The sequence below is a fragment of the Thermobia domestica genome, chromosome 3 (genome assembly GCF_964235325.1).
Source record: "Thermobia domestica chromosome 3, izTheDome1.hap1.1, whole genome shotgun sequence".
Taxonomy (NCBI): Eukaryota; Metazoa; Arthropoda; class Insecta; order Zygentoma; family Lepismatidae; genus Thermobia; species Thermobia domestica.
In genome coordinates this window covers 315,653,639-315,681,452 of record NC_137456.1, presented here as the reverse complement: position 1 = coordinate 315,681,452, position 27,814 = coordinate 315,653,639, and positions in this window count along the sequence as shown.

The following is a 27,814-nucleotide window of genomic DNA, read 5'->3' as shown; positions in this document are numbered from 1 at the left end:
CTAGAAACATCAGATTTCCTACCAAGTTTTCTTCTATTAACTGCACTAATTGGGAACGGTAGAATCGAGTAGAGGTAATTGAGGACAGACGATTCCAATGGCCGAATAGAGCAGTTTTAAAATTGGTAAGTACAAACCTAGTTGTAGTTTCTAGAACCTAAAACCCTAGTAACCTTGGTTTAGTAAATTAATTAACAGTTTGACTAATATGTTTTCCTGCTAACGCTAGTAGAAGTAGCTATTAGACTATTAATTACTAGATTTAAGACTTGGTACGAAAATCTTTCTTAATTTAATTACGAAAGAAAAGTTGCTATTTAGTAGTTTTGTAGTTTTCGCATTATATTGTATTTAAACTTGTTTCGTCAAGTCGTGGTCGCTTTTGACTAATATTTTTACACTTTCCATTCCGGTTAAATTTTCATTCACATTTGTAATTGTTAATAGCGTTTGGATTTTCTTGTTTGCAATTATTTATTCAATCAAAGTCTATTTAACTACTATTATTCACTATTATTCACTATTCACTTATTATTTAATTGCATTTAATCACGTTTTCAATTTTTCCAAAGTAAGCAACTCACTCACTGAAATTATATTGTTGTTGTTAATTTGTATTTTTTCTTAATATTTAATTAATTGTAATAAAAAGCCAACTGAATATTTTCTTTTATTTAAAATAATATCTAGTTGCTAAATCTTGATAACCTTGCATTTTCGTTTGGGAGATTTGAAGCCTGCATTATTTGGGGGATTCCTTTTTTTTTATTTATGCCAGATATCAGAACCGTGTCAAAAGATAGTTTGGCTAAACTTAATCATTGCTTATTTGTCTTGAATAGAATTAAGATAGGTGTCAAACAATCCTCGGCACAAGGTTCGTTACAATGATTAATTAGAATAAACGAAAATGTATTTGTTTGTGTGTTCTAGCGAGAACAGAACGGGGAACCGCATGAACCAAAGACACACGTGGAACGGGTAGGGTTGAAAGATAATATTTTATCTGAGGTTGCAATATTTTATTCAAAATTATTTGCAGTACTTTACTTACAGTCATTTCCTTGTTACAAAAAAGTAAGAAAAAGAGAAAGAAATTTTTAAGATTTAAGTCCCATAGTTATGCCAACTAATCTAAAGGAGAGGTGATGACAAATGAATCAAATGGTGTAATAAGAAAATGGGGTGAAACAGGACAACTCCGAGAAACCCTCCAAACGCTGTGTGTCCACCACGAAGTTAACATCGAGAGACCTGGGATCGAACCAAGGACACCACGCACCAAAAGTGAACGCACTAACACTCATTTAAAGTTCCTGACTTATTCTATATTTCAACCATATTTCAGGATTACTACACTCCACAGGGATATGAACACAAACATCGAGGACTGTTAAAATTCTACAGTTGCTAGTACAGAGGGACTCGAAAACCTCACGATCGTCAGTCTAACATCTCAGACCGCTCGGCTATATCCACCTCCTTCAAGTGGGCCACTGCAGCACCTAACTTTGTAACAGTTTGTAATAGTATTCGTTAATTCCCTCTCTCAATCTGCTACTGAGTATTTTATTCATTTATTTGGTAAACATATTTATAAAACAGAAAAACACACTTATTTGTATAATTGATTATTATTTTCATGAAGCAAAGGGTGAATATTCAACTTGGCTTTAGAACTATCGCTACTACACTTTTAATTGAAAACTAATAGCTTATATTCATTATTTCTGTCCATTTACTACAAATCACTTCCAGAGACAATTCGGAGTAAATGTTTCAGTTTTTTAATACCCATTAAATTTCAGTGATATATCAATTACCATTTCAAATATTTCTAGGGTTCCCATTCAGGTTAGGCTAATTATTAGAAATGGAGTTTCCTCTTTTTATAAAATTCTTGATAATTATAATATTTCTTTGTAAGACTTAATTCCGGATTAATTGGAAACATTCAAATAAACTAGAACGAAGTGGATAATATTAAAGAAAATTATTAGAAGAAAACTCAGTAATTCAAAGAATCAAACTTTTCTAAAAAAAAAGTTAGTGTGGGTTGTAGTTTTCGAACTGATGATCGTCTTTAAAAATAAAACTCTTGCGTATTGCACGCTAACCATCTATTCTACGAGGGCATATTAAAGTTCGTTCCCTTAGTAGACTCGTATCAGGAAACCACTACTACTAACTGCCTGACCGCTTCGCATAACTTGTGGCTTATTTCTTTTTAATTGTTTGTTTACGTGTAAAATGAATGTTATCTAAATATGTAATATAATAAGGCCTGTTCAAGGTTAAGATCAGAAATCTCCAGATTTAGTAATTTTATACGCATGAAAAGAACGAATTTTCTATTCAAGTTAAGAGGTGCACACCTGTATCAACGTACTCAATCACATGAGGAAATAAAAGGCGTTGAACGGAATGTTACAAACCTAAAAAATAGATAAATTATATCATCAATGGAAATGAGATGCCTTCCAAATTTAAGAATTAATGTTTACAATATTGTGAACCATTCTATTATGAAACATATAATGATACAAAATAATAAAAAGGATATAAATCCAAATTTTACACTTGTGAATGGAAATTAAATAAATAGTCAGTGCCCATAAGGAAGGAGCATAAACAACGCGACCCCATGACGTCATTTCACGTGATCCCAGGGGAGATCTAAGGTTACTGCCCTGGTACGACACTTCAGTGAGTGCAAGAATTTCGATCACGTCACAGAAATGCTACTCTCTATCTATCTATCTATATATCTATCTATCTATCTATCTATATCTATATCTATATATATATATATATATATATATATATATATATATATTTTGTGTGTGTGTGTGTGTTTGTGACTTCCAATGTAACTATTCTCAAACGAAAATAAACTATAAGAAAGTATCACTTCAAAAACTCATTCTTTATCCTTTTTGCTTTTTCCTGAAAATACGATACGATCATAATGATGTTATCAGTGATCAGAGGCGCAATATCATAATGATGTAATAATATTGTCAATCTGTACTTGTTTTATGATTATGATAGATATTCACGTTGTTAAAAAACAGTGCATTTCTCATCATAATCACATTAACAAATAGAAAACGGAAGGCTTGGTAAATATTCTAAATGGTGCAATGGCGCTTTTGACTATCATTTAGACAATGTTTCGATATACTCAATTAGGAAGCAAGGTTTTTAACGATAGAAGTAACTTGCAATTATTGTCGAAGTAATTTGCATATCCTATCGCATAACTATACATAAAGGATATAAGTAAATATGTGAATTTATGTATAACATTTTTTAAATAAAATACTGTTGTAAGAAACTAAAATCAATATCATCATTAAATACGTAATATAAGTTTATGTTATTCAAGATAAGTGGGACAAAAGAGATTAAAATTGGGCTGATTGTGCTAGCGTAAAACAGAGCTAATGTCATACTGGAGTAAGAATGCCACACGATTTTTGCAAGCCGCAGAAGAAAGCAGAACTTCTCGCACAGAAAACTTGAAATATCTATCAGTTGTTGTTCGTTTGTTTCGTGTGGTACAGCCCATAATACGGTTTAGAATTTCCATGTCTGAATATATTGATGAATACATTACTTTATAATAAAATATGTATTCACTTATTTTATTAAGCATGTCGTTATACATCATTCATTCTAAATTATTTTTCACTACCAAAAAAAGCTCTAAATATTTATATAATTAATGTGAACTCAACCATAACTTTATCCATCACATAACAAATGTGTGTTCATATTCACAAATGAACTTGAATAGCATTAGGACCTAAATAATGCGTTATATTCCGTAAACCTGAAACTAATTATATTTGACAGTTTCCGTGCTAGGATATTACTAGTAAGTCCCGACGTTTGCCCGAATAAGCCACCTATCAAATGCCAATGCCCTCGGCCCGGAGTCAATGCCCGAGGGGTACCTATTACAACAAATTCTAATTTCTGGCAGGGGTACTTTGCCAGACCCCCTAAATTTCGGCAGGGGTACATAGCACCACATACGTTAATTTTTTTCAAAATTGCCGAATCTAAAAATTTGGTATGGTAGTATAGGACCCAAGTATGTGCCACTATAAATTTCGGCTGTCAATTTCGATCTCTTTCTTGGGGAAGAAAACGCCAAATGTTCAATTTTACGGAGCTAAATGACTCAATTTATTCTCTTTGATGACGTCTTATTACCTTATATGGCTATATAGGCTTGTACAGGTTTTCACTCTCTTTAATATGACATCGGTGCATTGGTACACCCTTTAAAATTTTGAGACGGTTTCCCTCGGCCCACAACTTATATTTTGGAATCTACCAAATTTAGTAATTTAGTATAATAGAATAGGGCAATAATATGTATCACTATAGATTTGAGTTTTCCAATTTGGTTCCCTTTCATGGGTAAAAAATGACCAAAATTTAAACGTAAGCATTACGTTGTACCACATTTTCAGTTTTTCACCTACTTTATCCTCTCTTATGAGATCCTATTACCGTATATTGTTATAAAGGCATGTACAGGGTCCATTCTCTTTCATAAGATGTGAGTATATTGATGTACCCTTTTAAAAAATTGGGATGAGTACCTTTGTCCACAACTTAATTGTTGGAAATTGTTAATTTAAATATTTGGTATAATAGTACAGAACCCTAATATGTATCGCCATAAAATTCGGTGGTCCATCTCATTCCCTTTCATGGGATAAAATGCCAAAAATAGTTCACCACGTGTTCGGTTATTCACCCGTTTAATTCAATTTGATGAGCTCCTCTTACCTTATATGATTATATGGATGTGCAAAAAGGGAATATTCTCTGTTCGCAAGTCATGGATACTGAGGTGCACCCTTTTTAAAATTTGGAAGCGGTACATTTGCGCACCCTTAAATTTTAGAAATTGCGAATTTAAACATTTCGTAAAAGAGTGCATGACCTGTATCCTCTCTTTCTTTTTAACGGTTAAACAATTGCCAAAAATTAGTGCGAACACGTGTTCGGTTATTGACCGAATTTATTTCGTTTGATGTTAGTCTTATTACCTTATATGGTTATATGAACATTTACAGGTGTTTATTCTCTTTTCTAAGATCACATTAGTGTAATTTACGAAAATTTATTGAGGACCTACCTACTAAATCTACAAATTGCCTAATTTAAAAATTTAGTATAATAATATAGAACCATTATCAATTTTCGTGGTTTATCTCCTTACCTTTCGTGGTTAAAAATTATAAAAACTTAAATTTCGGAATTGATTGACCCAGCCTTTGGTAAGAAATTAACAGGTTGTATACGTATGTACAGAGCCTCATTTCCTTTATGGCACATGAATACTTTGATCTTCCAGGTTTTCGAAATTTGTTTGGTAAACATGGGACCATTTCTTAAATTTTGGAATTACTAAATAACAAATTTTAGTAAACGCTCTCTTTCACACATTGTAAATCTTAGTGATGTATCTTGTACGCTTTCATAGGTACAAAAATGGCCAAATATACAAATTTCGAACTTGACTTCTGACCAAATTGACCTATGGTCTTTGATACGGCTTTATTAGTGAATGAGTTCAGAGTTTATTACCATTAATAAGACATACATGAAATTGTGCGCAAATCTTAAATTTTGGGAGAAGTACATTTCTTGTTGTCAAATCAAAAATTGGAAATTGTTCTTAAAATATGAATATCTATCATTGTAGAAAATATGGTCGTTCTCCTTGTCCCATTTGTTTGGAAAATAATTGTCAAATATTAGTATGGTCAAGTGGCCATTTCATGATTGACATATGATGGAATTATTGGTCTATGAGATTTGAATATTGATACTTTCCTCTAAAACTTTGGAGAATCACCCTGCTTAAATTTGAGAATACTCAAAATCAAACTACATAATATGCATTTCTGTACATTCCATTGCCTTCATTATTCCCGCCTAGAGGTAAAAGCAATATGAAACTATAAAGGTAAACAGTACGTTGTACCATGTGGAAGGTGTTATTGACCTTTATGCGGTTTAACACGTTATGCGGATATATGGCATTGTACATTTATTCATTACCTATAATCCTTCTGTTCGAAATTTGTTGTGGTACATAAGACCACTTCTTAAGTTTGGCACTTATTAAATAAACAAAAAGGTAAACTCTTCTGGACCACAGCTGGTTCTACTTATTTCCTTTTAAGGTGATCAATTGCAGCAGGTGTTGAAATAATTGGGACCTAACCACAACATATAATTTACGATTAACTCCAAGACTTAGGTTTATTGATGCACTTCAAAAGAGGTCTTTACATTTGGCAAATTGTGATAAAATTCTAGTATGAGACGCAAAGCGTGAATGATGTGCACACTGATCAATACTCGACATAAAACAATATTTTGAACTTTAGTGACAACTAATAGTTTTCGTCCATTGATCGATTGTTATTTTTATTGAATTCTGATTGATTGATTGAGCTATAAATTATGCACTTGGAATCGGATATGTAACCTCATTCAATCTTAGACTAGTTATTATGAATCATAGTCTAAAAAGAATATTTCAACACATAATACCGGATATAGTACAGCACTTTGAAATTTAGTCACAACTAAGGTCTAAGGTAATGCAATATGATTGGTTAATCACTGACAAAGTTATTATTGTTGTAATTCGATTGGCTGACCACTATCTTTCATGCAATCTGGTTGTGTGATGACTTTCAAATCTTTGATGCATACAGTTTTAAAGTTTTGCTAAAATTTTATCGATTACTATTTAAATAATTATTTACAAATATTGGTTTCAAAATTTTATTTTGAACATTTTTCGTTCGGCGTTTTGTATAATACTTACAAGGAACATCATCTTAGTGATCCAAGTCGATTTGGATGAAATTTGGCAGGGAGATACTACAAGACAGGGCGGAAATAAATGCATACGTGTTTTCATTTTCTGCGGAAAAGCGGTTTGAGGGGGCAAAAGCCCCCACCCAAAATTTTGAAAGTTGGCCCCGGAAGAGCAAGAACAAGTGGACCGAAGCAAATGAAATTGTACACATATACACTAGACAGAAAATAAGTAAATACGTGTTTCGTGTTTTCCGGGAATAATCAGTCGGGTGGGGCACAAACCCGTCCAAACGTATAAACACGAAATCTAAAAAGGGATAGTAAGTGTAATGCAAAAGTACCTCAAGTATATCATGCAGAATTCTAACCAAACTCCGTGTAGGAACAATGCACAAAAAATAAGCGAATTCGTGTTTTTATTGGCAGCGGAAAATCTGTTTGAGGGGGCAAAAGCACCCAACCAAAATTGTAAAAGTGGGCCCCCGAAGGGCAAGAAAAAGTGAACCTAAGCAAATGAAATTGTACACACATACACTAGACATAAAATAAGGGAATACGTGTTTCATGTTTTCCGAGAAATATCAGTCGGGTGGGGCACAGACACCTCCAAACGTATAAACACGAAATATAAAAAGGGATAGTAAGTGTAATGCAAAAGTACCTCAAGCACATGCAGAATTGCAACCAAACTCTTGTTAGGCCCAATGCACACATAATACAAAAACATAAGCGAGTACGAGTGGTTAATTTGTACAGAAAAACAGTTTGGTAGCCGAAACGGGCCGCGAAATAATTTGGCAGTCAGCATCAGAAACGAGATGATTGGAGAAAGTAAGCGAATGAAGTACATATAGACATTTGAGCTGCAAAAGGACAAAGAATTCAGGATACACACGTATGTCCAGCATGTTGTAATTATTGAACTCTATCAGAAATGTACAGGCAATAAGATTTTGGCATTCGTGAACCTACGTTAACTGCAGCTGTTGTATGGTCCACAATGACAGTTAGTTCAACTTCTAGCGATTAGTAAGACGACCTGTTTCCCCAGTTTCTCTATGTCCATACATATAATATGTATGTTTTGTGAACATATCTACCGAGATACCATACTGTTTCAAGGCCGGTATTCTCTGTTACACGTAAAGTGAGGATCTGGCATGTAATCTACTTGTCAGGAGTAGTTGTCATCAGGTGGACTTTGACGTTGAGAGAAGGTGGATATGTTGAAGGTAAACAAATTATGAAGCATGAAGTGTAGATCCTAATTTATTTCTGTGTGGACCACACAATCTTCCCCACAGTCTGTACATTTGGTATGTATAGTAACGCGTGTTACAAACACCTTGCATGTTGTCCATACATAGAAGTGTACGTCTAGTAGTACTGACAGATAGTGTGTTTATTCAATAAACGTTTCACAGTAATGATAGGCCAGAAAAAATGTTGCAAACAAAGTGATCGCTTAGACCATCCACAACGAATCACACCAACTTGTCTACAAATATCACACGTGGGTACGCTATTCGTGTCGAAAGAGTACTCTGCAGGTGTCTGAAACTTGCTGGTCGTTCTGTTGTGAAACCGATCACATGCCAAGAGTACTTAAGCACGTCTCGATATCGTGGTGAGGAGAAATGATTATGCGTCAATGATTGCAATTTTATTATATTGTCCCTTATATCAAGTATATGTCGGACTGTTGCAAGATCACTGCGTCAGAAAAGCGTCGCACAAAGGTCTTCCACACCAGAAAAAAATATACATCCAGTGGTTGTAGTTTCCAGATTAGGCCCTGTGGTATTGTGCGCAACGTTGTATGCTTTTCACTCGGTTCTATTTCGCGTAATGTGTTTTCACAATGACAACGACATGCATCTAACAGGAGAACAGTATTTTGTTGCGTTGTTGGAAAATACACTTCAGTGAACCATGTTCGAATATGCTCTTTTGCAAGTTTACCGGACTTCGAGGCAGCGAGGTAAATGTTACGTGGGCGAAACATAGTGTCCTGCACCCTTGGACCGAACTCACCTTTTGGCTCCTTCAACACAACAAATAATGGTGATAGCAAGATCGCATCCGCAGATATCATTGACTGGATTGTATAGCTATGTGTTGTCGCACTCACAGCTTGAACAAGTGTTTCGACTTTTTTCATACCCTGCCGTGCCAAGGTACGACCGGCATGCACTTCTAGTTTGAATCCGCTTTGGGTCCGACATTATAAATGTTATTTGGGCCGTATTCAATAATTAGTTGTTTCACATTGTTCACAAAGTCACTTAAAATATTCGCGGAATCCTCGTCATCTGCTGCATGTGCATTAGATATACATTTTGTCACTTTACGCGACACAATGCTGTTTCTCCATTTAAATTGCCACAGCCAGGTATGCGATGCTGAAAATGAAGGTAGACCTAATAGGTTACTAGCCTGCAACGCCCACCTCCGGAGGTCCGCATCGTGTATTGGAAAGTGAGCGTTTAGAGCATCTTTAAACGTACGTAGAACGAACTGTGACACTTCAGCTAGTTTGTCCTTCCGTGTCCCTCCAGCAGCAACTTGTTTTTCCCATCTCACGAGCTGTTTCCTAGAGGTAACCTTTGTGTATTTCGATCGGACAGATCCCACGGAAAGAGGCCTGTTCTTACAACTTTTCCAGTACGTGACGGCATTCCGTTTATACTCAAGGGTGACATGACCAACAGATGCGGTGTCGGGTACAGCACATTCTTCCGCGCCATCCTCCGGTGCATAATCTACGTCGTCCTGTTCTCTTCCTTTATCGTCATTTGCAAGAGCTAATGTCGTAACTATTTTCATCTGCAACGTAGTTCCCGCTTCCAACCAGTCCTCCAACAAATTCTGTAGTACATTTGCTACATGCCTTTCCTCCGCTGCTATTGGTGTCTCCGGTAGATGCATTACATCGAAAGCAAGATGCAACAACGGTATAACATGTGCAGCATTTACTGCAACCATACTGTCGTCTTGGTAGGCTCCTTCTTCTCTCTCTCTCTGTATGCGTGTGTGTGTGTGTGTGTGTGGTCTCCGTGCCATATATATCATCAGGCGTCGATTATGAGTTCTATGCAATCAGTATACATAATGACCCTTTTCCCGTATATGTTTGTAATATTGAGCGACTAAATACCCCTTTGTGTACTTATCATGTTCCTTATCGTATCAGGTGCCACTCACGAGTGAAAGTGTAAGCAAGATAACATCGTAAGATCACCAACAGTCCATACAAAGTTGAGTATGTTTGCACAACTTATTGACTATTCTTTGTCGTATGGTGTTTACATATACTGATCTTTCGTATTGAATTAGCGTTCGTTGCACTTAGCGTTCGTTGGAACTGCACACGTAACACATCCATTGTAAATAACACAAGTAGGTATAGTACATACAATTACATAATAGTTTTATTTATAGAATATTACATAAAAGTACTCAAGATAGTACTCAAGGAAGGAGCACTGAAAAACTATAGGAGCGACCTGTCCTCAATTCACGTTCTAAGAAGCTTCACCATACTTCATATTAAACATCGCAATTAATTTACTATTTCCACCACCACCATTAATCATAATAATAATAATCATAATGAAAATAATAATAATCATAATAATCTCTAGGCTTCTCTGATAGAATAGGTCGCTATTCTCCGGTTCCTTTGTGCTATCATTTTACGACTACAATATCTGTATACAATTTCACTTGCTTCTGTCCACTTGTTCTTGCCCTTCGTGGGCCAACTTTCAAAATTTTGGGTGGGGACTTTTTGCCCCTGAAACCATTTTTCCGCAGCAAATAAAACACACGTATATGCTTATTTTTGTGTATTGTTCCTACACGGAGTTTGGTTACAATTCTGTATGTGCTTGAGGTACTTTTGCATTACACTTACTATCCCTTTTTAGATTTCGTGGTTATACGTTCCGAAGGGTCTGTACCCCACCCGACTGATTTTTCCCGGAAAACACGAAACAGGTATTCCCTTATTTTATGTCTAATGTGTGTGTGTACAATTTCATTTGTTTTGGTCCACTTGCTCTTGCCCTCCGAGGACCCACTTTCAAAATTTTGGGTGAGGGCTTTTGCCCCCTCAAACCGATTTTCCGCAGAAAATAAAAAACAAGCATTCGTTTATTTCCTGTGTAGTATCTCCCTGTCAAATTTGATCAAAATCGGCTTCGATCACTAAGATGATGTTCCATGTTAGTGATAAATATGATCAAAACCGTTTGTTTGTCAATGGAATAGTTAAAAGCTGGATAAAGTTTGACGATTAAGCGTGAAAGGTAAAATTAGTTTAGCTGAAAATCTTGTTTTAAACATTTGTTTGAAAAACTTTATTTTCAAAATTTTTGTTTGAAAAATTTGTTTCAAAATTTGAAAATTTGAAGTTTGAAAATTTGGTTTCAAAATTTTACCCTTTAATTTTATTTAATATTTGTGTGAAAATTTTAATTTTGCAATTTATGTTGATTTTTTCAAATTTGTGGTTGGAGAATTTTGTTTCAAAATTCTCTTTTTTGAAAAAAATTTCATATATAGAATTTGCTTGATAATTCTAGTCTTTTAAAAAGTTATTCCATTTATTGGTAAAAATCCGTTTTGAAAATAGGCGCAACTGATTAGAACAAAAAATTCTAGCAACCTTGAATCATCATGATGCAACAGTACAGTTCAGAACATTTTAATGCAACGTCATCAAGTTTGCATCACATCCGCTATATAAAAATATCGTTCAAAGGAGTATACATTATATCGTTACATGCCTACTTTTCTATAGTTTTTAAACACACGTGAAGTGATGACATCATTTGCCAAGATGACAGATTTACAACAGAATGTACATCTTGTCTCATAAAGGTTGCTGCACTCATTATTTATATTTTGAGGCAAAAATTTTCCAAGTCCAACTTTGGGTATCTTTGCAAAAGAGTAAACCAGATTTAAACTTCCAAACCAACCCAACCTTTGCAATCGGATACAATTTTGCCGATGTGCTTTTCTTCTTGTAAATATGAGACTTGTTACCAAGTGTAGGAAAAAGTAACATTGATTGAAATACTTAATGTTACAATATATCGAAACATTGTATTAATGTCAGCAAATGCGTGTTTGTCATTTATCCCTCCATACGCAAAATAACATTTAGATACGTAGAGAAATCTTTCCACATGTAAAGGAATCTTTTCATACTTAGAACATTAAAACATAATTCTAATCTGAGTACTGAAATAAAAGTGAATGGAGAACAAAATCAGCGTTTGCAATGCATATGAATGTCATTGTCTTCAGAGCCCGTTATGCATCGCCAGAAGCATGTTACTAAGTATGCTTGCGATAACACAGTTGTAAGCTGTTGGATTTCAAATCCGTAAGTTGTGACTTTGATTATCACCTGAGTCAATGATTTTTATTAAATTCAATTATCCACAGTCTATGAAAAATTAAATAAAATAATTAAATTAAATAAAAGAAAAACACATCTTCAAAATTTTTTCCGGTTTGAAAGGTTGACTTAGAGGTTCGAACTTGATTTACGTTTTTCTAAAGATTGCTAAAGAAGCTGGAATTTTGTATCAAAACAGCAATAAAGAGTGCAGCCAACCTTTACGAAATAGATGTACCTTAAAGAATCTTATCTAGTCAAGTGATTCCTACAGAGTTTGGATTAAGAATCGTAGTGAAACATAATAATGATAAGAATATTATTTTAAGTACAGATATTTACTCACGGTAGCATCAAAACAGCAAGAACAATTACGCTTTTTAAATACTGCATCTGTATCTTTATGCTGTAAAGGATTCTTGGGTCGGAGTCATCAATTCGAATTTAGTACACAATCCAATCTTCATGATTAGAGGATTGAGTTTGGTTAGAAAATTCATTTCAATGACGTATGCATTAGCTCTGTCACTTCTGATGAAATCATCAATGCAATCGTCAGCAAATTCCATTAAAATGGCGTGTTGCCATGTAGGAAATAACCTTGTGATTTGTGTTGATATCATTCGAGGAGGTGTGTTTTACGAGGAAAGATGTGTACTTCTACCGACAAAAATCACTCTTTTGAAGTTATTATCCAATAGATATATTTAAAACAGTACATGTGAAGGTGGCATCAGTGCAACACCGTTTGCATCTGTTATTCGGTTCGGCAAATCAGAACTATTTGGTGTAAAAATGAACTTTGGAGAATGCTAAATATTATGTACACGCATTGACCAAAAGAATGATTATTTTCATCATGAGCTAAATATGAATATAGCCAAATCATTAGGCTCAAATCATAAAGTGGAGCTACGTACAATCCTTGAAGACTAAATGTTGCTGTTACGTAAAAAAAAATGTGCATTGCATGTACCTCGCAATATGCTGTATCTGGAGCAAACGGAATGTACCAAATTCATCAATGTATTGTATTGTGTAAGACATTCAGTGGAAGTGTGCAACAAAACAAGTATATTCCTAGAAAGGTACTATTTTGAGAAATGTGATATGCACATTGTACACTCCGCATCAAAAAATTGCGACAGTTATCGCCGTGCACCTAGGTCACCTAATGTACACCTTCTTATTCCAAAATCGTGTCTGGTAAAGAGACCCCTTCTCTCTCCTCCTTTCTTCTCTCCCATACTAAAATTAGCTAACAACATCAACGCAATTCTAATTTCAAACTACACACATATTAGTATCGATAAAATGAAATAACAAAACCGAGACGAAACAAGATTCATAAGTTGATTTAGAGAGAAACTGAAACACATACAATGAAAAATTGAGACCAATGGATGTCTATTACTCAGAGAGTCAGAAATGAGAGAAGGAGAGAATGAGAGAGAAAGCGAGAGATGAAGAAAAAGAAAAGTGAGAACATATTAAAATGTGGAATTTTAAATTTAGTAAGAAAACAACCTAACATTATAAAGTTCCGTTACCAGAAATCAACAGTAATATAGAAATAGTGTTTGCTTTTATATTTCTAGGACTATTCGAATATATAGAGGATGCTTGAAACATTCGTTAAGTCACTTTCAAAAAGGATAACTTACTCAATTTTTAGTAGTACCGTAGATCTCACAGACACATCTAAGATAATGTCAAAAGTTTAACACACATGCTTTGTTTCCGCGTGGTTCGGTTGTAAATTCCGAGTGTTCATTGGACGTACTAATGCAAACTACATTCTAATAAACACGGTAGGTAGCGTAGGTCATATCTTCCATTACAGACTACTAATGCAGTGAACAAAAAAATGAAAGCGAGAAAGATAAAATTGAATGAGTGCTATTTTACTGCTAAATTTTTATCAGAAATGTCCTATATTAAAATTCCAAACCGTATAATAATGAAAAGAAACCAAGTATGTTCACTCCCTACTCATTTTAAATAGCTTCATAGATAGAAATATAAAAGAAAGGGGATAATGTATTGCAATTATAATAGACATTGTTAATAACAACGACGTTATCTCGTTAGAAATTTGTAAAAATGGAGTGTAGAGATCTATAGTTATGTTTTTAATTGCTATGCCAAGTGTTGAAATTTATTAGAAAAATATCCAAATGAGAATAAAATGGAGTATAAGTAATATCGGCTTCTGAACTTTGTAAGTTACATTTAAAGTTCGAGAGTAAAATGTTGTTGGCTATTGTTCTAGATTCAAAACTTTATAAACGAAAAAGGAGACACTTTTATTATTGATATAAATACTGCTTACACGTGTGGAAGAAAAAAATCACAAAGGTATACGTTTCAAAATAAATTTCGCATTTGTATCAATAGTTTGCATTTTATGAAACAGAAATTATGCTTTGCAATCAAAATATAATTACACAAAAAGGTGAACGTTTACTAAAATGTTTCCTTTGTTATACCACTTGAGCTACATATTGGGCCAAAATGTGCTCAGTAGCAAGACTCAGGAAAAAAGGAATCTAACGTTGACAACCTATATATAATTTCAAAACGTAATTTATTGCCGGAATTTCTCTCCTCTTAAAAAAATGCAAATCGGAAAAAATGCAAATCGATTATACTGAATATACAGAAACCATAAGCGAAACTTTTTTCAACATTTCTCAATACTACCGAACAACTTGGATGCTCATATATGAAATTTGGCAGAAAAAGTACGTTGATGAAGTTTTACACATATTGCACACGTGTATTATTGAGCTATTCACAAAATCCATGTATTTACAATAATATAATCCAGGCTGGCAACACTGGTGCTGACAAGTGTCACTGACACACGGGTCTGACCTCTAGCTAAAACAGTAAGGTACTTACACTTTGCAACCCTCAAATTTACAAGTAACTACAACTCACATGGAATGTTCAAAGTAATTGTAGAAAATGTCCGCCATTTCCTTGGATACATAAGATTTTTACGTTTTGTCATATTTTGGACACTTTTCTGAGGGTTACAGCACCGATATTCCCAAATTTCTGTGTAACTTTCTTTTCAAATCCCCAAAGTCCTGGGTTTATTTTGATATACTTTCCCCCTTAAGTAACCCCACAGGAAATACATAAATCTGGAGAGCGACTAAGTCATAGACCTTTGGAAATCAAAAAAAAAATCGCACAATACGAAGTGAATCGTTTGATGTGTCGCAAGTTCCTCCATCTTATTGAGCCGAGCATCACTTTGAGCAGAGCAACGAATTCCATTGTGAGTTCCGCGAATCCATTGTTGTTTCAAAGAATAACAGTCCGTCGATACGACGCTTCGATGTTGCGCACAACATTCCGATTTTATGCGGAGTGCAACGGATGCTCATACAATTGCTGTGGGTTTCGGTCGCCCGTAATCTCGAATTCTTGCTGTTTACATAGCCGTCTATTTGAAACCAAGCTTCGTCGGTATTACAAAACAATATTCAGAACTTATTCTGATTAGTGATTGGAACAAACGAGAGTGACTCAATTTCCCTACAGTCCTGTCAGCAGCTGACTTGGGTAAATCACATTTTGAGTTGAGATTCCTAACTGACTTCTTTGGTGATGTCACAATTATTTGTTCAATACGCTGCATAACGTCAGCACCAAAACGGAGGGACGTCCTAAACGTAACCTGTCTGCTACTGATCCATTTTCGCGAAACGTTTGAACTAGGGAATATTGTTAACTTCTGACGCAAAGGAAAGTTTGCGAATTTTACACTAAATGTTTGTGTCTGAAAGGTTTCTCAATATATAGGTATTTTTGTTGCTAAAAGCGTTTCTTCTCATTCCATTTAGTCCTTTTTTAGTTATATGGCCTTAAACATCGGATTGAGTGACTTTTGTGACATCATCTTTAATCGCACAACATTATCTTTTTTAAAATAATAATCAATTGATAGTTAAGAAAAGTATGCGGTTTCCAATGTCATCTTCTGGGAATCGTTTTCTCTTTAAGAGTATAGAATGCATGTTTACACTAACGGCCGATCAAACCTTTATATATGTGTGTTTCTATTAATTCATGAATAATTAGACATTTCACGTCGTGTACTGCTGACTGACAGACGCGTAACCTAGAATGGGTACTTGGATTGCACCGTGTACTACATATATTGGTTATATCGACCACTTTTTTTATCAAGGACCAACAATTAGTTATAAAGCAGAGCTATCATTAAAATGAATTCGTTAAAATACTTCTACTTGCTAATATCTGTTCTAAACTCAACAGGAAGTGTGTTTGAAAGGAACTTGTAAGTACTGCTATATTTCTGTGTTAACACTATGCTGGAGTAGTTAATATTTGTCACAGATTCAGTATATAAGTATAGCACTTACCGTCCTCCGCAGATCATGTAGGTTCAATTCGGTAAGTTTTTCGTCATGTTCGTATTTAATAAAGTTATCTAAATTTTGTTCTTTCATATTTGCCACATCTTCCAAAAATTGTTCATATTTGATGTTTTCCCTTCCTTTCAACTTTCCGAAGATCCTGTAAATATAAATGTTAATATGTGTATATATTAGGAAAACAGACTCTATGGTTAACGTGTCTATAATTGCCATACGTGTATGTTGTTTTGAGTATGTATGCTAAATAAATATATACATTTCATGGAAATACTTAAGTATCTGGGAAAAATTTAATAAGTAATCTCAGTATACTATTTAAACTAATATGACTATTAAAATGTCTTGTTGAATAGTGAAACAAACCTTCTCTGACAACAGGTACACATCATGCAAATTACCAAAGAATCTTCTTATCCCCACAAACTCGTCTGAGTGTTCGGTGAGAGTGAAATAATAATGACGGATAAAACAGTGAATTCTAACCGATCGCCCGTGAATACAGTGCGAATTATAGGTCCTGATATAAAGAGAGGTTTCTCACGGCAAAATCAATCCAATTAGTTTACAATTACATATTTCAATTTGTAAATTGAACTGAAGTGATGCTGTAGTGAATTTTAATGTTACAAAAGAAAATAATAAAATCTAAATTTTATTACTTTAAAAGTTATTTAAAGTATAATCTAAAAGATATGCTATGAAATATAATATGATCTAAACATACATCCAAAAATACGTAATATGCTTTTAAGGCATAAAAATACTTATGTTTCTCTTTTACAGCATGTCTTAGGGCTCTAACTGGTGGCGCCACCAAACTCTTGTGTATCGTACACCAGTGGCGCAACCAAAACAAGAATATTTTCATGAGAAAATGTCTTTAGTGCGTAAAAGCATGCATCTCCTTGCCCTCTTGATAAAAACGAGGAAGCGAAGAAAGAAGAAGGTGTACGTACACCCAATATTGATGTCAAGGAAAGAAGAAGGTCTATATTACACATTATTCTATTATCTTTGTACGGACGACACTAAGCTTTTTTAAAATAAAAATACAAATAAAATCCTCTGTGTTTACTTTATTCTCTATCCCCTTAAAATTTCGACTCTTTTTAAGGTCAAATAAAGACCTACAGCATCTTCATTATTTATCATAGGATCATGGTTCACACCTCCTTTTTAATAATAGAACAACCTTTAAATGGTACCCTTCACATTCCCGTATCATGTCCCTGAGGTGGAGCATTTTCAGAAAAATTGGGAATTTTTCTCTTGATTTTTTTTTAATTTTGAGCCCCTCTGGATTCCCCTGTGTTAAGACAGACATCTGAAAATCAAATTTAAAATACCAAGGTGTGCACTAAATGTGTGTACAAAGTTTCAAGCTTCTATCTAGCTTGAATAGTAAGGGCAGGAAATATATTAACCAATGATCCTCTCACTTCCCCAGATTACCGCAAAAGATCCTGATCTTACGTCAAAAAATTCGTTAGATATCCCTATTTACCCTACAGTTATCTTTTGTACCCCATTCTGTTTAGCATAGAACCGCTTCTGAAAATATACCATTCACATGCCTCAATCATGTACTTGAGGCCGGAAAATCGAGAGAAAGTTGAATTTTCGGTTAAAATGTCCCCTTACATTACCTTTTTGCTCCTTTTGACTCTCCAGTGTTAACGAAGACACCTCCAAAACGTAACAAATGTTATTCTGTTGACCGAATGTTTGTGCAAAATTTCAATCTAATGGTGCAAACGTAAGCCCTCCATAAAATAATAAAAATAGGCCTAACAAAAGAAAATCAGTATCTGAGGTAAAAATGTCCTGAAACATCTTATTCACTTTAGGATCATGGTTCGCCAATCATTCCCTTTAGAATATAAGAGCCGTTCAAGCGATGTCTACAAAATGTGTCTGAAGCATAAACATCGCGGGGAAAAGGGTTTTATGTTAAAAAATCCCTTTTCCTTACTTTTGCCCTTCTGGACTCATGTCAATATGTTAGCGCAGAGATCTGAAGAATCTGATAAATACTACTCGGTGAACTGAATGTTCGAACAGAATTGCAATCTTCTAGGTGCAAAAGTAAGCTCGCCAATTTTTTTTAAATATACCTAACAAAAGTATTTTTTTAAAGTTAAGACGTCATCACCTCTTATGTCTCGACACAGAATGGCATGAAGACATACGTAACGTGTTCTACAATGCCTCTAGAATCGAGAGAGGAAACGAAAAGTAAAATGTTTTATTGGTTCTTTTTTAATCGAATAATGAAGAAACTACTTCAGTACCTAAAAATATATAGCAGAACGTCAAAGAACCATTAGTTTGCCTAATTCCTGCATTTTGTCTTTTCCTCTGGTTTTCTTCATTGCATTTCCACCACCACTTTCATTATCACTTGCCATTTTCTCGCGAATCAAAGAAGAACACTACACAAAATGACAATATATTGCGGTCTGATGAGTCACAGAGCGAGAGCCGATTGTCAAACAACTCTTGAACCTGCTACTGTTGGCGCCACCAGTGGCCTAGTGTAATACGCTACGTTAAGATCAATGACCCAAGTGCTTCTCTCTCCACCAATGGTTGCCGGCAGTTCTGAGCTCGGTGGCGCCAGCAGTTGCCCTCTTGTTATAGGCTCTATATACTTCAATCAGTTTTACTTTAGAAATGAATCAAAATAATAACAAAAATGATCAAAATTTGTCTTCAGAAGTAAAAAAATTGAGTGATTAGAATGGATGATTAGAATGGAAATTTAAAAGATTATAGCTCTAAAACTCATAAGGTAGTTGATTACTGTGTTCCGTTATTTTGATTGTTAATTTCTTGTAGTTTGTTGTAATGTTCTACAATTGTATTCGAAAATAATAATTATCTAAATTTATATTCATGCGGTATTCAACCTTACGAAAATACGAATTTTAGATATTTTTAAATATTAGAGTAGCTCGTGTATGGGATTGAGAGCTAGAAGATTTTTACTACAAGAGTTACTAAACTAAAAGGGAGAAATTTTGGTACTAAATTTTTTGTTATATCCTATTATATTATTAAACTAATTGTAAGAACTGATTGCAAGTTAATCGAGATTTTCCGATTCGGGAGCAATTGCACTTAGGTCCTTTCCCAAATGGCGATGGAGGTATAGTGGAACGTTAAAATTCGCTTGATGGAGATTTATCGCTTCTTGAAATTAAAGGAAATGTTTTGGTTAATGCTACTTTACATAGCACAAACCCTTTTTTATCATCCACTTCGTATAAAGAAATACGAAAACAAAGACATTCGTTGTTGACTGATAATGCCAATGGATTACGTGTCGTTCATAACCATTTGGTTTGGCAAGGTCAGTTAATTGTACAAAAGGTGCTTAGGTCGAATACTCAAATCACTTCCTCGAAAATCAATTAAAAAAGTTAAGAACGTTAAAGACGCTTTGTTCCACCAGGTGATTGTGGTGGATTAACTATACGAACTAGTCTGTTAAAGGTGACTCAGTTAGCTGGCAAAGTTAGCTTTCTAGAAGCAATAAAAAGATTCCACAGTGTGATGGATCACGTTATGAAGAATTATATAAATTTTTAAGGCAATATATCTTATAGAAACCACTGAGTTATATCCCTACGAGGCTTTGTATTCTTCTGCATTATCTCGGACTCCGGGTAAGTTTCATTCGAAGTTGGTAAGTGAGTTTTCAATAACAAATGATTGGCTGGTTATTTGTGTTCATATACCTAAAGAGAGGTTTCTGTGTTAGGTAATTCAAAATTACGAAATAAGTTTATTGATCGGCTAATATACCCTAATGAAAATGTCTCTGAATATATTAGAGAAATACGCCTTTGTTATGAGTTACTGGAAGGTAAATGTGCTCTGGATAATACCGTATAGCTATTCTTTGACAAGTTACTTATGGTCTATACCCGCAACTTAGATGTGATCTATTTCGTGATAAAGAACAGGAAATTGGAAAATATTATTGAGCAAAACAAAAATGAGCATAACAAAATTGAGCATAACAAAAATGTTTATGAAAATGAACATAACAAAAACGATTTGTTCGTTTATAAAGGACTGACAGACGCTTCCTGTCTAAACGAAAAGAACCAGTTACAGTGTTATGTTTGTGGTGGTTCGCATTCATCTAAGCATTGTAATATAAGGGGACAGTACGCGTAAAAACAAACATGTATGTTAGTGTTCGCCAACGCTCCACTACTCGTGATGTACATTACTCGTATCAATCCCGGGGGCCGCGGTGGCTCAGTGGTAGAGCGTTCACCTCTGGTGCTAGGGGTCTCGGGTTCAAATCCTGCTCCCGCCAAGTGAACTTTGTGGTGGACAAACACCGTGTGCGTGGGTTTTCTCGGGGTTCTTCCGTTTCCTCCCACTTTCTTCATTCCACCATTTCATTCATTACTCATTATCACCGTCTCCTTTAGCCTAACCGGCATAACTGTGGGACGTAAAACTGAAAATGTCATTTCATTTTAATTTTTCGTATCAATCCCAGCCTACTAATAGTGATCTGATAGGTGAAACTGGTTATGTATATACTGGTTGTGGGGAAGGGACTTCTACTATGAACTGTTCTACCAGAATAATAGCATAAAAAATGGATAATGTGCAACTGTTCATAACACTGAAATAAACGTAATATAAGATATATCAGGCCCATGAAGATGATATCCCAGTGTGATTCAAGTGTTATGGAGTTAATGAAACCATTAAGTTCAGAAATTAATAAACAGTATTCTGATATAACGTTACGTCAAAAACATATTGTTGCAGTTTTTGTTCAGGCTTTTGTTATAGAAAAAATACTACGGTGGTCTAGATACTTGCAGTACTATTTCGATGGTAAAGAGTTGTTTAAACGTTGGAACTCATGATTAAGTAAACATATAACAGCGAAAAGTGAAACTTTTACTGGTGTTGGAGTGGATAATAAAACTTGGAAATTAAATTCATAAGTTGGGTAACTTTCCGTAGAATGGTGTATAGCTTGAAGTTTTTTCTTGTGCCACATTTGAGTCCATAAGGGAACTTAACGAGTTTAGGTGAACTTGGATTTGGTTGCTAACAAACTGTGGTTGAAATTAGAAGGACAGTTTGAAGCTTTAACTTATTCGCCAGTAGATTCAATGAAAAGTGGGGGACAGACATTTCAGCTACTTTCCCAGTAAAAGACGTCGATTATGCTAGTGATTCCCTTGATTTTTCCGGATGAGTCCTTGTCCAGATGGTTTGTTGGAGAATAAAGATTCAATTTGAGTGGTCCAGTGTATAGCAGTGTTGGCAACTATACGGAATAAAAGTACTAAATTCTTTAATACAGATCAGTCCTTTGGAAAATAGCTGTTAAAATCCTCTGAAGGTAGATCCTGTATTATTGGAGCAAATCAATACATTGCAACAGTATGTAGACGAATTTGTGAAAAATTATTCTGATGTGTTCTGTAAGAAAATAGGCAAGGTTGAAGGTGTTGAATTTCAAATACGTGTAAATAATGAATTGCCGATTAGGAAAAAGGCTTATCCGTTAAGTAAACAAGATCAGAAGCATGTGAATATTAGTTTAGATGAAATATTAAAAAATGGCTTTATAGAAAAATATCATAGCGAATTGTGATTACCAAGTTTTCTGGTTAACAACAAATCGGGGGATAAGAGATTAATAGTTAGTTACCAGGATTTAAATTACCGGCTATATATATTCCTCTATATACTCCTAGGAGGGAGGATATATTGGCAGAGATATCTAAAGTTAAAATTAGATCAAATCTCGATGTCAGGAGGGCTTATTAACAAATTAAACTCTCTGAAAGTTCCAGCAAATACACTGCCTTCATGACATATACGGGTTTTTTTAGTGGCGTATTTTACCATTTGGCTTAGCGGCAGGTTCCTATATGTTATCAAAAATTATGACAGAATTATTGTATCCCATCAAACATTTAGAAATTGAGTTTCTCTTCGATGATATAAATATCGTTTAGGATACTATCGATGAACATAAGCGTGTTTTAGAATTGGTGTTGCAGAAATTCAGAGAAGCTGGAAATACATTATCTTTAAGTAAGTCTACCTTATTTCAGACTAAGGTATCGTATCTGGGATATGTTATAAATGGAAGTGATTTATATCTAGATCCTACTACACTTAAAATTATTTTAAAAAATTCAGAATCCAAAAACAGAAGTGGTTTGCTAGCTATAACAGTGTTTTGGAATATTATTCCAAGTTTATTCCACATTTTCAGGAAGTTAACCGTTAACCGATTAAGGTCAGCAAAAGTTGAGTGTCTATTGGGTCCTGAGCAGCAAGCGGCACTTGATAAAAGAAAAGTATTATTTGAGACTCATATTATATTATGTTTATCAAATTTAAATTGTAAGTTTGTGATCAGTTCAGATGCATCAACAAAATACTTAGTAAATCTTTTGAGGAATATGATAGTCATGTTTAGGTGGTAGATAAGGCCTTAACCTTGACATGTAAAATGAGTTGAAATGAATAAATAGTAACGGAATGTTACAGCCCATAGCATATTTCAGTCAAAAAGTTCGTCCCTATGATTTAAATAAACCTATATATTTTTCGGAATTTATGGCCTCGGTTTAATGTATGGAACGTTTTAAAACATAGTTACATAATAAATTTGAGGTGTGTGTTGATCACCAAGGATTGCCTATGCCATACGAAATTTAAGAAAGGTAGAAAACTATGGAAGTGTATTACATCGATTGTTAGCGTTTGATTTTGAAGTCAAACTTGTACGTAGTGTATTAAACACGCCTTCAGGTTTTATTTCTAGTCGTCGTGACACGCATATATTTGAGTCAGTTTAATTACAACTACTTGGAAAGATCAGGTAACCAATATGTGTAAAATTCACTTGTGGTTAATACCAGTTGCGTCTCAGGCTGTTTTTACTCATCAAAGAAAGGATTATGAATTGATGCTAATTATTAGACAACTAGAAAATAATGTAAACAAAGATGATTATAAACTTGTTAAGGTAATATTACATAACAAAACGAAAGCTATTAAAAGTTCCTATAAAATTTCTATACCTAGGAGTTTGATAACATCTATAATTGATAATTATCGTAATAATATATTACCAGGTGGTCATGCTTGGACCCAGAAAATTATCTCGAAAATCTCTGCCAGATACACTTGAAAGGGAATTGTAAAGGAAATTAGGGATTGTGTTTCTAGGTGCAAGGAATGTCAATTAAATGAAAGCAATAATAGACAGTCTATGGGACAACTTGTTTATCAATATGAGAAACTTCCGAATGCTGTATGGTATTTTGATGTATGTAGGCCGTAATGTGAGTCAAAATCTGGGAAATACTGCCACATTGTTGTAGATTATTGCACTAAATTTGTGGTTGGAACCTTTTAGAACTTTAAACGCAAAAACAGTACATGATAAGTTGTATAAAATTATGTATCGGATTTGGGTTTCCTCACTCGGTTTCTCATGGCAATTCGAGTCTTTTTGTTTCCTCATTATCTAAAGATTTTCTGTATTAGAGGTATTTGTACATCTCCGTATCACGCAGCTTCGAACGCATCGAAGAATTACTTGCACGTTTTGAAGGATTGTCTAAAAATTATTTCCGGAATAAACAAACTAACTGGGGTCAAGGTCTGTATGAAATTGAGTTTTTTATAAACTCAGCGCAACGTACTGAATCAAAACGTTCATCTATGGAGCTTGTGTATAATTATAATGTTTGCGATCCCCTTGATGGAAAATGGGAAATTGGTAATTATGAAGTCAGACAAAACGACAAAAAATTATGGGTAACAGCTTTACAGAAGTTTGAAAAAGCATGCCACCGCAAGAAGGGAGAATTAGGCAGAAAAAAGATCTCCTGTAGTATATCAAGTAAATGATAAGATATTAATAAAGTCTCAATTTAAATCTAGTCTAGCAGATAAGGTGGCAAAATCATTGGGTAGTAGGTGGTTTGGACCATGCCAAATTTTGAGGTTTCATACGAGAAATTTATCGTGACCCAGGAATAACAATGAATATTTAATGATCAAATCAACTGTAATTCTTTTCTAGTCAGAATCTTGAATTAAGTTAGTCAAATTTAAAGAATGACGTACATTTATTCTTTATTTTCAACTTGGTCAACACATATTTTTAATATGATGTAAGTATGTGTGGTTAATATGTTTTATATTCCACGCCTGGAATGTGTGTCGTGTCACGGTTCTTTGCAGTATGTACTTAGTTTATTCAAATTTGGATTGTAACCTATTTCTTACGCAAGATTTGTTATGCTGTGAAATTATTCATCTTGATGTTCTTCTGAATCTACCCTAGCAGATATAAAGTCAATTTTATTTTCATTTCTATTATTTGATTGTGTTATTACTTCAGAAAAAATAATAATAATATAATTAATATTGAAAGAGACCTATTAACGGAAACTAATTATAATTGGAAATTATTTAGGCTATCAGTTTCTCAATCGTTATTGGAATTGTTATTACAAATTATTTTTGATTATTCACTTCCTACCTTCAATTACTAATAAAACGACATGCTAGGTCGAGCGAATCTGAAGGATGCATGTTGATTGAATGTGAATGTGATTGAATGTGGGAATATATATATATATATATATATATATATATATATATATATATATATATATATATATATATATATATATATATATATACATATATATATATATATATATATATATATATATATATATATATATATATATATATATATTTGCTTTTAGTTTTTACTTTTATTTGGTTGCGCATGAGAGAATGAATCTGGTATTAATAGTTGGTGGTGGAGTAGTGGGTGTTGAAATCCTAACAAAATTGGCACGTGAATACAATGATCAAAATAATTTATAAAATAAAAATGCAACTTTTATTTTATGCGGCTTATCGATGCTTTTGCATATTACGAAAACAGGTCAGTTATTAAATGTTTGAGAGGAAAAAGAGTTGATAACACTGATAGGTTTGTAACAGTGCAATCCTTCCACTGAATTCAAAATCTTCTGCGTGAAATTCGGTTTGTACGAATTGCGTCAGAATTCAGGGAAAATTGGAACTGTTCGAATCCTTCTTCACCAAGTGTTTTAAATGTTTTAATAACAAAGATCTCTATATTCATGATCATAAGTTGAATACAACTATTATTTGTAATATCGAGAATGTTCTCAGTATTATATCATCTACATTTGGTGAGTCTGTTCTATGATTTTGATTATTTAGCTGTAACTATATCTTTAGATTATGTTTAAATAGGCCAGCATTCAATTTAAATGAACGAGGATATGCTGAAGTTTTAAGTGCAATTAGGATCCACTCATTATTCCAGCTTTTGACTAAAATTTAGATATTCTGATATTAAGAAGATTTCAAGGATAGAAATAAGCACTAGTATTTGCTAAAATCAATAATACTTGAAATTATAAAGATTATAGCTTTAAAGCTCTAGGGTAGTTGATTACTGAGTTCCGTTATTTTGATTGTTAATTTTCTTGTATTTTGTTCTAGTGTTCTCAAATCATATTCGAAAATAATAAATATCTAAATTTATATTCACGCAACTTGTTATTCAACCTGGCGAAAATATGAATTTTAGATAATTGTGAATATTATAGTACCCTGTGTGTGGGATTGAGAGTTGCAAACATTGTATTTAAACCGACATTGCAGATTAATGGATTAAAATTTAAAAAAATAGTTATTTTAAACCGTTTATATTTGCATTATGTATATGCTGATTTACTTTCTCGCTACTATTAATTAGGGGTGGCGTTTTGTCACCCTGACCAGTGACAATACTTAATTATTACTGTAATATATATTTTAATACGCATGTTACATTTCTCACACGAGACTGCAAAGAAACACCGGTGTCTGCTCGTCTTGCCTTGTGTCCCGTAGTCAAATCATGTGCGAAACATCGACCCAACTTGTAATTCTTCCCACCGTGATGGAAGTGCTACCAACTGATTTCTCCATTCACAGTGAATTGCAGCCCAAATTCCTCACATGTCGAAATTATTTGCCTCAGTTGTTGCTTGAAGATCTTCATTTTGGACATAAGTTGACTTTTCGGTACGTGGTGCATCTTAAAGTGTTTAGACACCGCCCTTATCTTTGTTAACCCACAGGTACCCTGTCCGCGTAGTAACGATAGTCTTACCGAAAACCTGGGACATTTTCTTCCCCTTTGCAGCGACCTTTGACACCAGTTTGAACTCGTACAGGATACACGTACTTATGACGCTCTTTAGAGGTCCCATGTTCACTCAGTCCTTACGCAAGTTCACGTTGTATATGAACTGCCACAAGGAGGTATTATGGTGGGTATTCCCCGACAAATTACTAACCTTCATCTTACCTAAATTTGCATTAAACTCCCATCGTGAGGGCCAGTTCAACACAGACTTCCACAAAAAAACGACAGAACTTTCTTGGTTACCTTTATATAAAACTCATCTTCTAATACAATGAATTCATTGATATTACAACAGCAACATTTTTGAAAACAGAATGAAGCTCAAATATATATTTAGTAAGCATTAACATGACATAGGAAAAAAGAATAATTTTTTGAAATGTAGATATGGAACAAACATTTATTAAAAATTATTATACCGTAAATTCCAAATTCCCTTAAATGATTACCGAGGTATTAGTCGTAATTGTAATACGAGGCGTTTCAAATCAAAGGTTGGAAATCTGAGGAAATTCGTGGAATGCATAAAATTTATTAATGCAAATGGAAAATCTAGTTATACAACATATTGTAATCAGTGATAATACTATCGAATGATTTTTTGTAAATAGTTTCATCAATCTTACGACCAATATTCAAATATTACAACAAAAGGGTTGAAAATAACATTTTTCAATAGAGTTTAGAAGTAATTTGATTTGACGACTAGTGGGATTTCATTTTTGTTTAGAAATTTCAATTGCATTAGATATTGACTAAATTTGTATAGTACTTACTTCTTTACATGTTTGCTTAATTTATTTCTGTTTACATGTCCAGGACAGACGTAATAAGCCGGGAGAGTGACATTCCAGTCTTGCATATTTCTTTGAATTG